The following is a 15845-nucleotide window of genomic DNA, read 5'->3' on the forward strand; positions in this document are numbered from 1 at the left end:
TTGTTGATTTCTGGGATTGAGAATGGGGCATTAAGAGATTGTATTTGTGAGTGGGTAAGAGCAGGAAGAGATGCTTGGGAGAGGAACTCTGCAACCAGAATAGAGTAATTTCTGGTAATAGGGTACTTTCTTTGAGGTTATAAAGTGTCTGATAGTATAATCTAAATTGGTTAGCGAAGTCTTTGCCTTAGTTGTGGGATGTAATAAGTGTGTTATTTTGGATTTAGATTGTTGGGTTTTGAGTTGTTGCCCCAAAAGTCCACCCGCTTTGTTCCCTTGGGAGTAATATTTAGATTTAAGTCTGAAAAGAAATGTATGGTAGTTTTGGAGCAGTAAGCTTGTTTCGTGTTAATCTGAGTTCATTGGAGCATTGGGATGTGGGGGCGGTCTTGTTTATGCTTTCTAGACTAGCTATTTTCTCTAAAGTTTCTGTAATGTCTTTCTCTCGAAGTTTCCTTAATGTAACACCCAGTTTAATCAGAGATCCTTTCATATATGCTTTATGTGCTTGCCACAAAACAAATTTGTTTGAGACTGACCCATCATTAAAGTGAAAGTACTCTTTTAGGTGCGCTGAAAGCTCCGCTATGTGTTTCGGATTACTGAAAAGAAATGTATTATTCCTCCAGATCGGAGCTCTATGTGTTTGGAATTGCTCATCGAGGGTGATGGTAATCGGGGCGTGATCAGACCACTTAATGAGGCCAATGTCAGTGGAAAGGGTATGAAGCAGGGAGGTATGATCTATCATAAACATGTCTATGCGTGAGTATGCTGGGGAGAAAAAGGTAAAATCCTTTTCTAGACTGTGTTGGGCTCTCCACGCATTCGTAAGACCTTCTGAGTGTAGGAAAGTGGCCACTCCCGTATCTGTTCTTCGTGTGAAGGATGTAGAGTCTAGGGATGGTTGTAAGACAGAGTTGAAGTCACCAGAGAGGATCACTTTCCCTTGTTGAAGTTTGTTCACACTGCGCATAAATTTATGTAAGAAAGCTAACTGGTGAGAGTTGGGTGCATATACCGGTAGATTAACCAGCGTGTATGTAAAGTTATTGATGGAGCATACTAGAATAATGTAACGTAATTTTGGCAGTAATGGGGGTGTAGGCAACAGTGTTCTTGACAGCAATTAGGGTACCTCTCTTTTTCTTGCTGAAATGTGAATGCAAGATATTGGGGAATAGGCGGTGATGCACTCTAGTAGCGTCTGCTTGTAGTCGGTGGGTTTCCTGTATGCACAAGATATCAACATTTAGCGCTTCTTTCCACACAAGATCTTTTCTGGGGACAATTGAGACTTTTAACATTGAGGGACATGATATTAAGACCCATGATGCTGAAGAGGAGGAAGACATCTAGATGCTAGAGAGACAAATGGAAATACAATGCTATCATGCAATACCAAGATAATGTCACTGCGTTCAAATAAGGCCATAGGGCAGGTGGGTGAGAGGAGGAAAGAGTTGAGGAGAAGGGGAAGAGTAAGGGAAGAGACAGGTAACAACAACAAATGGTACGGTAACGACCGTCTAAAATCTGGTAGGGCGAAAGTCCAGTGCTAGGGCTGGAGGAAACGGGGGAAGTAGGTAGTTGGTGTCAGAGGGCCTGCACCGTGTTTGGAGTAGGGTACTTTGAAACTGCCCAAATGAGGCAGGGTAACAGGCACCAACACAGGTAATGGTAAGCAGTACAACTGCAGGAATGATGTTCTCTTTGGAATATCGACGGTAGGAGATCATTCTAGGGCATCAGTCCTCTGATGTTAACGGAATTGAAGGAGCCGATGAGGTGGGATTATCCTCTATGTTGCCCGGCGACAATGGGATCTGCCACGACTGGAGGAGTTGTCTTCCTTCATCAAGTGTCTTGATGGCATGGGTTTGTCGGTCCCTGAGGATGAGTACTTTCAAGGGGTAACCCCACTTATAGGGGACATCATGATCATGGAGAACTGTCGTGATTGGTAGCAGCGCTCTGCGTTGGCGGAGGGTGACCATAGATAGGTCTGTAAAATGCTTAACTTTTTGGTAAGGCGTTGGGAGTGGGTTCTTTTTCCGTGCCGCAGCCATGAGTGCCTCCTTGGTGTGGAAGAAATGAATGCGTTCAAGGGTGTCACGCGGGATATTAGGGCCTAGGTGCGGAGGCTTAGGGATCCTGTGGGCCCTATAAATAATTATGTCAGGGGCTGGGATCTGTGGTAGAAGCACTTTCATTAGTCCTTTTAGGTTGCAGTTCCTGGGGAGCAACATCTTCAGGAATGCCCCTAAATTTCACGTTATTTCGCCTGGAGCGATCTTCTAAGTCCGCCTTCTTTAGTTTAATGGCTTTAAGCTCGTCAGCCATGTCATTGTGGGCATCTATAACTGTGTTTTGGGAGGATGCAAATTCGCCCATTTTTGTTTCCATATGGTAGATTTTATCCTCAGTTGTCTGCAATCTAGCAGAAAGTGGATTAATCATTTCCGCAATGTCCGCATGCAGAGAGGACTTTAAAGCTAGTAGCATGGCTTTAAGTCTATCCTCTGTGACAGGTTTGTCTGAGGTAGGTAATAGTTGAAAGGGGTCAGAAGACGCCGTGGTGTGAGATGCATATGTGCACTCACAGAGCTGCGGTTGGCCCAGGGCGTCCGATGCAGTCATCTGAGGATGAGAGCTTCCAAACAGGTGGTCTCGCCATTTTGGATCTCAGGAGCTGTGCGCACCGGAGCTCTGGTATCCTTTGGAGTCAGTGGGAACGACGGAGGTGATGTGTTCAGCAGGTTAGTGCCGGCAGATCCGGTGGAGACGGTGAGCGAGCTGTTGGAGCAGATGACATGGTGCTAATAGGGGATTCTAACAGTCGGCGCCATCTTTAGATCTTCCCCTGTCGAAATAGCTCTCCAGGTTGCCGTCTTGTAGCTTCGGCAGCTGCTTCTTTGACTTCCCCATTGTGATGGGGGAAGGATTGGGCATCTGTGGGTACAGAGCGGTACCGCTCGGACGCAATCTGAGAGGGGCAAGCGAGATTGCAGTCGCTGGGGTGCAGGAGCTCTTCTCTCAAGCGGCCATCACGCTCAGCAGGCTAGCCACGCCCCCCTCACATGAGATAATTTTAGCCTCATTTGATGTAACATCATTATATACCTATGTAGATCACAATTTGGGTATTTCAGCAGTGAAACATATGCTAGACATGTCCACGCTATCTACAGCTGCCAGTGATCTTATCATCCGACTGCTTGACATTGTCCAGAGACAGAATTATTTTTTGTTTCAGGACACATATTACAAGCAGATACGAGGTGTGGCGATGGGGTCACATATGGCACCCACATATGCCAATATTTTCATGACAATGTTTGACGAGGATGGTGTCTATCTGTCCCGCCACTTCAGACATGTTCTGAGGTGGTGGCGATATATAGACTACATCTTCCTCATATGGACAGGTGAACTATCTCAATTGATGGACTTTTATACTACACTTAACGATGTGAACAACGATTTACAATTCACTTTGGTACACTCTAATTCAGAAATACAATTTCTGGACACGACGGTTAGATACCTGTATGGGAGACTACACACTCAATTATACACTAAACCTACAGACAAAAACACGACTTTACGTTTTGACAACAACCATCCCAGGAGTATGATGAAGCATCTTCCATACTCACAGTTTTTAAGGGCAAAGCGCAAAGTTTCAGAACCTAATACACTTGATAACACATTGGATGTTATGGCTGATAGGTTTAGGAAAAGAGTATATCCATGTGATCTATTGAGAACACAAATGGTAAAGGTACGAACAATTGAAAGGAAGGACACTGTAACGGGGTGCCGAAGGCGCACTTGGTCTCCCATCAGCCGCAGACCTGCTGCTTAGCTTTGGGAGCGAGGATCTGTGTTTGACCTCGTTCCCAGGGTGGCTTTGCTAGCTGGGAGGCTCCCTGCTCCTAGGTCTGCCTTAAGCGCCGAGCTAATCACTCGGTGCTCGACTGGTCGGTCCGTCGGTCATGTGACGCTGGTCACAGGTTGCCTGTTAATTCTAGGTTCCTGGCATTTTGTTGGACTACTGAATACTACCTGATCCTGTTCCCTGACGATCCTTTGCCTGCTCCTCCTGTACTGCACATCTCTCCTGGTATCCTGACCCCGGCTTCTACCTGACAATTCTTTGCGGACTCCTGTTGTACTTCGTTTCTATCCTGGTATTTGACCTCGGCTTTTCCTGACTATTCTCTGCTCATTTCTTAGTACCGCGTAGCTCTCTAGGTATTGACCCGGTCTGTTCACGTTCCGTTATTTGTCTTGTCTGTCTTCCCCGCACGTATCCTAAGTTAGGGACTGTCGTCTAGTTATCCCCTGTCATTAGGACTTGTGAGGCAAGTAGGCAGGGCCAGGGGTGAGGGTGGAGCGCAGTGGTCACTATCCTCCCCCATGTGTGTAGTGTACGTGACCGTCACAGACACATTGTTTATTGGTCAATCTAGACAAATGCATACTAGAATTCTATTTATTTCTACGTATACGGACTGTATTAATTGCATCATCAGACGCCACTGGGGGCATTGTTCTCATTTCGTCGTTCAAGAAATCTGCGTGACCAACTCACAAGGGCAGATATTGGCCCCAAGAAGGGAATTACACAAACCACATTGACACGGCCGTGCTTAGGAAGTTTTCCGTGCCTGTGCTGTGTCAATTGTCGTTATATTTGCAAGGGCAGTAGATTTATACATCCAGATACAGGAGTGATGTACCCAATTCGCTTCCATCTTACATGCAATTCGAATTTTTGTTATTTATATACTAACATGTCCCTGCAAGCTACTATATGTGGGCGAGACCTCCACAGACTTGAAGACACGGCTAAACAATCACCGACTGTCCATACGCAAAAAACGACGTGACTTACCTGTCCCTAAACACTTCACAGACCGGAATCATTCAGAAAAAGACTTGCAATGTTGGATAATTGATCACAGACAGTTACCGGAATACAACCAGACAAAGAAATACCATACAATGGCCGCACATCAAAAAAATAAGCAATTTATTGAAATATCAAAGTTAAAAACAACATTTACATGGGGCAGACCCCAAGGATGGTACAATAAAAGTATAGCAATGATTATGTCAATGTGTGGTGGTGTCCCACAGGGAGAGCAATGCACCAACGGGTGAACCGTCAAATCCCTGCAAAAAATATATATCCCTCAGTCCTGTAATGGAGACACAAACATGGTGGTAACACACAGAGCATACAAAACCCATCCAGGAGGAATGCACTCAAGCCTAACACGTATCGCTAGTTCCTGGACTAGCTTCCTCAGAGGTCCATGTACATTGTAATCCTAGGAACTCGTCCTATATAGTCAGTATCATCAAATTATTTAATTAGGTAAATATAGATCAGCTGTGGTCATACCTGTTAAAAAACTATCAGTGGGTAGAGGGGCCGATGAGTGTCACCTAGATGTGTCCCGGTGGCACCGGTGCAAGGTCCACGCGCACCCGCAGACAGTTACCTAGGAGAGGTGGCAATACAACGCTGTTACTAAAGAAAAAAGGAGATGCACTGGATATATACACTTAATTGTCTCAGACCCTTTGATTTGAATGTGGAATATAAGCTTGATGAAGGGTTGGTTTGCCTTCTCAGCTTTGAATGATGTCGGGGGCAGGGCCAGAATGGGTTTTGCCCCTCATGGTGTATGTTTCTGTGGTAATTTCTCCTCAGATTTTCAGTAAGACTGTGACAAGTCAGACAGCTTCAGGATTGGTTAATTTGGTTGCTGGATGGTTGCTGGGCAAGTTTGCCCAGTGTTGCTATTGGTTAAATCTGTTGCTGCCTGGTTGCTGGGCATATTTTCTATTTTTAAATTGAACTTTGATTGGTCATGGGTAGTGTTGAGCGAACTTCTGTTTTAAGTTCGGCGTCTAAAGTTCGGCTTCCGGTTAGCGGAGAATCCCGATATGGATTCCGAATCCCGATATGAATTCCGAACCACAACGGTATTCGGAATCCATATCGGGATTCTCCGCTAACCGGAAGCCAAACTTTAGACGCCGAACTTAAAACAGAAGTTCGCTCAACACTATAATGGGCCGTTTGTGGCGGGAATTTTATATGGGCTATTTATGGAGCAGTACTTACATTGAGGATTCAGTCAGCGTGTCCCGCCCGTCCTCCCGAAGATATGTTGCGGTCTTTGGAATTTTTTTTGGGGGGGGGGGGGGGGGAGAATGTCTCCCAGCTTTCTGGGTGGACAAATGATAAGTGGTAATGGACTTTATTATTATGGCCATTTCAAATTTATAATGGCTTATTTGCTTTTGGTTTATGTTACCCCCAAAATTTAATAAAGACCACGGCCATTGCATCCACAATGATTTTTGTCATTATTTGCTAGGTTATTTATGATATTGTTTGTTTAATGTTGAATATGACACCATGTGTTTACGTAGCCTCATGAGTATAAAGTGATTTCTAAAGAACACACTTTATTGAATATATATATATTTCTTTGTAGACACTGTGATGATCTTGGACATTAATTGGGAGGATGTCTGGACATGTATCCACTGTAGGTATACTGTGACTTACCTGTACACTGTTATTGACATTATGAATTTTTTCATGACACCATGGTCGCGCCAATGTCATATCTGTAGTTTGCATAGCCCTAACAATATGAGGAGAACCCTCTTGTTCATGAGTGCAGGTACTGGTTTGTGGACCTGATAGGATATGTGCTTGAACGTATTGTGCGCGTATACACCGTCGGTGCCCCAGGAATGAGGCTTGTCTTCTTTGACAAGAGGTCACCTCCCCTATTCCAGGATGCACCTTAATATACACCTTTGCCTCTATAACAGAGGAGCATTGGGCGATTTACCTATTCCAAGATGGCGCTTTATGAGTCAAACTACTAGTACCATTTCAAAGATGGCCACCGGGAATGTGATATGGAAGAGCGCACACTCCTGCGACGGCTGGAGTGACTGGTTCCTGGGTGGATGTTTGACGCAACCACTGAAGCGTTTAGTACGCCGAGTTTTCGGCTTTGGAGTACACGTTGTCCACGTCACACCTGGTCGGTAGGAACATACCCTTGATTTGTCCCCGATCATCATGCTGTCGCCCTGATTGGTATCACTTGTGATTAATGAACACACACAGATGTGTACACTAATGATGTAGTATGAATATGGTGCAATGTAATATATTTGTACACTGTCACTTATGCTATGTCTATAATAGTATGTAAAATTGTATATTCACTAGTTTTTATGTCATAATGTCACTTTTTAACATGATTTTATCTATGAATTTCCACTATTATCACTTATGCATTTATATTTGATTGATTGATTAATTTGTTTGGCTATATATATATGCTACAAGTCACTTGTGTTTTTTGCTTGAGAAAGGCTCTATGGATGGGCCGAAACGTCGCTGTATTGTACCATATGGTAAATAAAATTTTCACGTTTTTATATTTTTGGAAGTGCTGTCCATTTTTCCATTTTATATATATATATGTGTGTTGCCTTTCCCTGTTGTTTGTCATTAGGCCGGAGGGAGACTCCTGTTTGTCCTTCCCTTTGGAGGAACAGGTTGACTCAGTCCTGACATTAGTTACAGGGTCCTATAGGGTGAGAAAGGGTTCTAGGTATCCGGTGTATGAGCCTGCCTACCTTTGGGGCCTGTTCATACTGGTAGTCTGTCAGGACTGGAGTTAAGGTTTTCTCTAGGAGGTGACCATAGAAACATAGAATGTGTCGGCAGATAAGAACCATTTGGCCCATCTAGTCTGTCCAATATACTAAATACTATGGATAGCCCCTGGCCCTATCTTATATGAAGGATGGCCTTATGCCTATCCCATGCATGCTTAAACTCCTCCACTGTATTTGCAGCTACCACATCTTCCTTCCCTAGTTTCCAGGCCTTATTCCGGTATCTCCTTTCCCTCCTATGCTCGGTGTGGTGTTTTTCTCCCACACATGAGCATGACACTAATTCTGATAATTGTGTGTTGTGGTCCACAAAAGAAAAAAAATATTAAGTTCTTAAAAAATAAAATCTATATATTAAAATTCAAATCACACCCCTTAAGCGAAAATCTAAATACTTAAATCAACATTATGGGCATCGCCGCGTGTGAGAACTCCCATACTATTAAAATATAAAAAATAAATTTTTAGCACTTTACCTCCCCCAAAAAAGTGTTCAAAAAGTCAAAGACACCCCAAAATGGTATTAACAAAAACTGCGGATCGTATGACAAAAATGATCCAACCCAAGAGAGAGTCAAAAGATCCACCCCATAAATGCACATCCAACCATTATAGAATAAAATATATGTATAAAGTTTATTAGACACAACAACACACAAGCATTAAAAAAATTGTATACAATCTAGAACAAAGTGCGGTATGCAATGAATAAATGTAACCGACACATACAGGTCCACTGAATTATCACAAGAAAATATATGCGTTTGTAAACCAGCATATAAAGCAATACAATAAATCACATATAGCAAATGTAAGGTAAGGTAAGACCACTAGAATTAAATGTGCAAAAAGACCGACATGGGGTCAAATATCAAGAGCCAAACCTACATAGCCAGCTGGTACAGTGGACCTGGAAACATAGCAAGCGCCCAACGCGTGTCGCCGGAGCAATCCGGCTTCCTCAGGGGTAAAGGACTGTGTGTTCGGGCGTCAGTTAATATAGAGTCTTAAATCAATTAATTACGTTCACCTGTGTGGCAGGAAACTGTGTTCAGTGCATAAGCATATCCCATTCCAATCAGAACACGAAACCGGAAGTGTGGATCACATGATCGGCTGGTGGAACGCATGCTGGAACGCATATGCGATCCACCAGCCAAAACACCGCCACACAACCAGAGGACATGGAGAGCAGATGGGTCTATATTAAACAATAATAAAGAGTAATATGGCAAATGCAACAATTCATAGCAGAATCAGCAGTGCTAGACAAGCTGGCACATAATCCGGACGGCACCCACAAACCGGAAGTGGATACTAGAACCGGAAGTGTGGATCACATGGTCGGCTGGTGGAACGCATAGTGGAACGCATATGCGATCCACCAGCCAAAGCACAGCCACACAACCTGGGGGACAAGGGAGGCAAAAGAATCTGTGCTGAACAATAAAGAATGATATGATTCTTTTGCCTCCCTTGTCCCCCAGGTTGTGTGGCTGTGCTTTGGCTGGTGGATCGCATATGCGTTCCACTATGCGTTCCACCAGCCGACCATGTGATCCACACTTCCGGTTCTAGTATCCACTTCCGGTTTGTGGGTGCCGTCCGGATTATGTGCCAGCTTGTCTAGCACTGCTGATTCTGCTATGAATTGTTGCATTTGCCATATTACTCTTTATTATTGTTTAATATAGACCCATCTGCTCTCCATGTCCTCTGGTTGTGTGGCGGTGTTTTGGCTGGTGGATCGCATATGCGTTCCAGCATGCGTTCCACCAGCCGATCATGTGATCCACACTTCCGGTTTCGTGTTCTGATTGGAATGGGATATGCTTATGCACTGAACACAGTTTCCTGCCACACAGGTGAACGTAATTAATTGATTTAAGACTCTATATTAACTGACGCCCGAACACACAGTCCTTTACCCCTGAGGAAGCCGGATTGCTCCGGCGACACGCGTTGGGCGCTTGCTATGTTTCCAGGTCCACTGTACCAGCTGGCTATGTAGGTTTGGCTCTTGATATTTGACCCCATGTCGGTCTTTTTGCACATTTAATTCTAGTGGTCTTACCTTACCTTACATTTGCTATATGTGATTTATTGTATTGCTTTATATGCTGGTTTACAAACGCATATATTTTCTTGTGATAATTCAGTGGACCTGTATGTGTCGGTTACATTTATTCATTGCATACCGCACTTTGTTCTAGATTGTATACAATTTTTTTAATGCTTGTGTGTTGTTGTGTCTAATAAACTTTATACATATATTTTATTCTATAATGGTTGGATGTGCATTTATGGGGTGGATCTTTTGACTCTCTCTTGGGTTGGATCATTTTTGTCATATGTAGTTTCACCACCCCTTGCACTCCTGTAAGTATTTGGTGTGCCCCCTGTCTCTTTAAAACAAAAACTGCGGATCGTCCCGCAAAAAAATTAGCAGTCACACATTTCTGTTGACAGAGGCTGAGATACCACTGAGGAAGAGGTCAGTTATAATTTAGACCTCGAAACGCGTTCGGCAATATATACTCAGCCCTCAAGTACCCGTGAGGAGTGACTTTTTATCTGCTAGCAGAATTCATCAGAGAATTGTTTTATTTGATAACTACTCCGGACTGCTGCACCTGGGACCTGGGCGATTACCTGGATTGGATTGTGACGGATAACGGTCTGTTGATTATTGTTTATCTTGCAACAAAGGGAAGTCCTTAAGAGCGAAAGTCTCCTTCAAACCCCTGGAACTTTTATATATTTTAATGCTGGGACTGCGTTAAAATTCTATATGCTGGGGCAGAGCCTGGACGCCGAGGTGGATGGCAGCGTGAAGTTTCAGCTCCTCCACACTTAGGCACAAGAAGGCTAGTACAGAGGAAGAACCTGAACAAAAATGGTGAAATATGGTAGAGACAGAGGCGCTGAACCGACTGACACACCGAAATCCGATAAAGGGCAGCAGGAGATGCGAAGATTCTTTAGCAAGAAAGCGGCACACTCACCAGGCTTGAGCGCTAAGATGGCGGCGGCTGCAGCGCGGGCTGAGGAAGAGGAAGAGTCAGAAGTAGAAAGCACCAGAGAAGAAGACACTGAGACACAGGACAGCTCTCCGGTGTCTAAAACCTTCTTAACTAAGGTACTGGGGCAAGCACTTGAGAGAGCTATAAAACCTGTCCTCAACGAATTGTCGGACATTAAATCAGATCTAAAGCAAATCGGCCACAGGGTGGAATTTCTAGAAACAACAGCCCATGATGTAGTGGCGCACTCAGAGGGCTTGGCGGAACATATAGAGCTACACACAGCTGAGCTGAATAGAGCCATGACTTTACTTGAGGATCAGGAGAACCGCAGCAGGAGGCGGAATGTCCGCATAAAGGGCCTGCCAGAGTCCTGGGCGAACGAGGCACTGAGCAAGGTAACAATGGAGATCTTCTCCGACTTAGTCGGACAGGAGGCAGAAATAGCTCTGTTTCAGGATATTGCACCCTCCACCTTAGCAAAACGCCGCATCATGAAACCGTTGCTGGAAGTTTTGAGAAACCAAAAGATACCCTATTCCTGGCTGTACCCATTTGGAATTTCCATCCTCAAAAATGGTAAAAGGATAGCAAACCATACACCGGAGGACTTAAATAAAGCGTGGTCGGCCCTGGGAATTCAACCTATAGAGGTCCCTACCTGGATGCCTATAGTCCATCCAACCTCGCTTCCACATCTACCGAAAATGGAGTCCTGGAAGAGGATCCCTATCACCAGAACAAGCAAGGCACTGAGAAACGCGAGTCGTCCATCTTCACCTCCGCCGTGACTAACCAGAGTATCAGGCGAATCTACAGATCACTAGTTAGGAAGGTCCATCCAGCCACATTTAACCTTCCTGTCTAGCATAGGTTAGGGGTGTGGTAAAGGGCCCTAAGTTTTATATAAGCAAATGGCAATTAGCCATGAAGCATTGGAGTATAAAAATAAAAAAAATAAAAAAACACAACAAAAGGGAGAATTATTAGGCAGACACGTGTCTGCAGCTTAAGAAAAATTGAAGATCCATCTGCACTCCCCCCCCCCCCTTTTTACCTCCCATACCCCCCCCTGTCCCCCCCTTTTTCCATAAACTTCCTGCCTCTCTATCCCCTATCCCTGTTCCCCTTCCCTTTAGAAACCCTCTGGTCTATAGCACACTAGCTTTGCAGGGATCCTGAGTGTCTTACAGGATAGCAATGCTTCAATGTATTACGATATAATTGCCGAGTTTTGTGGAGATGTTCATTTTATGCTAACATGTTCTCTACGGTTCAGGTTATTTCATAATGTTTAATAATTGCACTGGCCTTCAGCCTGAGGTAGGCTGGTAGGCTAGAAGGTAAATACAAATACCCCTACTTACCGCCCTGTGTCGGGTAACAACACGACATAGTATCTGTCAATATCTGGGACTCAGGCAACAGGCCTTTGTCCTCTCTTGAGTCACAGATATTTGGGAGAGTCCGCAGGAATCGACGGACTCTATCCTAATACTCAGTATACTACGTCCATAGGGGTTTAGTGTATTTAGATAGACATAGTTGAGTCTATCGAAGCTGGCTGTGTAACTACGCTAAAATAATCTACGCTAAAAGCTACTTAAGCCAGCATCTACTTACCAATAGTTTATTTACTTTTACAGTTACTGGTAATAATTTGTGATAGTCTTATTATTTATCCGTGCCTTTCCTCCCTATCATACCTAACCACCTCTCCCCATTAGCCAGCTTCTCATCCTCTACAGGACGGTTTAGCATCTACAAGAGAGTTCTACTCGAATAGGAATAAGAACCATATTACCAGCTTCTGAGTGGGACCATATCATGAGTGTTTTAAAGGTCACAACGTTTAATGTAAAGGGTCTGAACACCCCTGCCAAACGTAGCAAACTGATGCTGACCTATTTCTTCAGTAAACACATTTCCGTCAGAGTAAAATACCAAAAATACATACCCATCCGTACAAACAATGGTTCCATAGCACACACCCATCCTCTGCTTCTAAAGGAGTTTCGATTGCTATACATCATACTGTCCCATTCATATTGAAACCACAACTAACAGATGCAGAGGGTAGGTTCCCACAGATTCACTCTTGCCAACCTATACGCTCCTAACACGGTCACAGTCCCGTGGATAATAAAGAGTCTTGACACAATCAAAACATTCGCAGAAGGACAGATAATCATAGGGACAGATCTCATCTTAACCCTCAATCCTGCAATAGACTCATCCACTACTAAAACACATATCTCGCAAAAACATATTAGTAAACTATATAAGAAATTGCAAGAGCTACATCTGGTGGACGTATGGAGATCTCTCAATCCCACAGTAAGAGACTTCTCCTTTTACTCTAACCCACACAAATCCTACCAGAGACTTGACTATATTTTAACCTCTGCCTCTCTTTAGCACTTCTGGGATAGGAAACATCACGATTTCCGACCATGCTCCATGTACGGCGAGTCTCACCCTGGCCTCCCTGCCTAGGAGGAATTGGAATTGGAGACTGAACGAGTCGCTGTTGAACAGCAAGCAGAACTCGGACCAGGTTAGGTCACATTTGGAGTTAACTCTCCTGCTCACAGCAAAAACACAGTTATCTGGGAGACGCACAAAGCTTACATAAGAGGAATCTTCATAGCCCTAGGATCCAAGGTCAAAAAAGAACAACAAAAAGAGATTGACTCAATTCTAGCTCAAATAGCGACCCTAGAGAGGCTGAATAAACAGTCTACCAGTAGAGCCTTCCAAGAAGACTTGAAGAGCCTTAGACTAAATTTACACAACTTGCTTTCCAGAAAGGCCGCAAAGCAGATGCTATATTTCCAACATAAAATTTATGCACATGGCAATAAAGGAGGGAAAATGATGACTTCATTACTAAAAAAAACTAAGCAAGTAACACACATACCCAAAATCAAAGATGAAACGGGGAAAATTCTTTCAGACACTCCTTCTATAGCAAAAGCCTTTCAAAAGTTTTATGAGGGACTATATAATCTTAATAAAAATAAGGATAGCGAAAGTGTAAGCATTAGGGATGAAAGTATCACAAAATTCCTCAGCTCCCTGAATTTACCCTCTCTTGCAACTGAGGAAGCATCCTTCTTGATAAACCCGATTTCAGCAGAAGAGATTAGTAGCATAATAAACAGCTTTCCGCCCGGTAAAAGCCCAGGTCCGGATGGACCCCCCCTAGCTTACTACAAAACGTTTGAGGATCTCCTTATACCTAAACTCACAGAAGTTTGCAACTCCCTTCTGCAGGGAGAGTCGCTGACAAGACAAACACAAGAATCCTTTGTAACGCTGATACATAAAGAGGGTAAGGACCCACCACATTGTGGCAGCTATAGACCCAGTGGCGTAACTATAGGGGTCGCAGCGGTCGCAGTTGCGACCGGGCCCCTAAGCCAGGGGGGCCCAGAGGGCCCCCCTTGCAAGTCCTAATGATCGCGGTCTCCACAGCCCCGCACGCAAGTGATTAACATTTTTTAATCTTACTTTAACCCCTTAAGGACACAGCCCTATTTCACCTTAAGGACCAGGCCATTTTTTGCAAATCTGACCAGAGTCACTTTAAGTGCTGATAACTTTAAAACGCTTTGACTTATCCAGGCCATTCTGAGATTGTTTTTTCGTCACATATTGTACTTCATGACACTGGTAAAATGAAGTCAAAAAAATTATTTTTTTTGCACCAAAAAATACCAAATTTAACAAAAATTTGGAAAAATTAGCAAATTTCAAAGTTCCAGTTTCTCTACTTCTGTAATACATAGTAATACCCCCAAAAATTTGGATGACTTTACATTCCCCATATGTCTACTTCATGTTTGAATTATTTTGGGAATGATATTTTATTTTTTGGGGATGTTATAAGGCTTAGAAGTTTAGAAGCAAATCTTGAAATTTTTCAGAAATTTACAAAAACTCAATTTTTAGGGACCAGTTCAGGTCTCAAGTCACTTTGCGAGGCTTACATAATAGAAACCACCCAAAAATGACCCCATCTAAGAAACTACACCCCTCAAGGTATTCAAAACTGATTTTGAATACGTTGTTAACCCTTTAGGTGTTGCACAAGAGTTATTGGCAAATGGGGAGGAAATTTGAGAATTTTATTTTTTTGTCTAATTTTTCATTTTAACCCATTTTTTCCACTAACAAAGCAAGGGTTAACAGCCAAACAAGACGGTATCTTTATTGCCCTGACTCTGCCGTTTACAGAAACACCCAATATGTGGCCGTAAACTACTGTACGGCCACACAGCGGGGCGTAGAGTGAAAGGTGCGCCGTTTGGTTTTTGGAAGGCTGATTTTTATGGACTGGTTTATTTACACCATGTCCCATTTGAAGCCCCCTGATGCACCCCTAGAGGAGAAACTCCCTAAAAGTGACCCCATCTAAGAAACTACACCCCTCAAGGTATTCAAAACTGATTTTACATACGTCGTTAACCCTTTAGGTGTTGCACAAGAGTTATTGGCAAATGGCGATGAAATTTGAGAATTTCATTTTTTTGCCTAATTTTCCATTTTAACCCATTTTTTCCACTAACAAAGCAAGGGTTAACAGCCAAACAAGACTGTATCTTTATTGCCCTGACTCTGCTGTTTACAGAAACACCCCATATGTGGCCGTAAACTACTGTACGGCCACACAGCGGGGCGTAGAGGGAAAGGTGCGCCGTTTGTTTTTTGGAGGGCTGATTTTTATGGACCGGTTTTTTGACACCAAGTCCCATTTGAAGCCCCCCTGATGCACCCCCAGATTATAAACTCCATAAAAGTGACCCCATCTAAGAAACTACACCCCTCAAGGTATTCAAAACGGATTTTACAAACTTTGTTAACCCTTTAGGTGTTGCACAAGATTTAATGGAAAATAGAGATACAATTTCAAAATTTCACTTTTTTGGCAGATTTTCCATTTTAATTTTTTTTTTCCAGTTACAAAGCAAGGGTTAACAGCCAAACAAAACTCATTATTTATGGCCCTGATTCTGTAGTTTACAGAAACACCCCATATGTGGTCGTAAACCGCTGTACGGGCACACGGCAGGGCGCAGAAGGAAAGGAATG

This window comes from Bufo gargarizans, chromosome 11 (genome assembly GCF_014858855.1).
Source record: "Bufo gargarizans isolate SCDJY-AF-19 chromosome 11, ASM1485885v1, whole genome shotgun sequence".
Classification (NCBI taxonomy): Eukaryota; Metazoa; Chordata; class Amphibia; order Anura; family Bufonidae; genus Bufo; species Bufo gargarizans.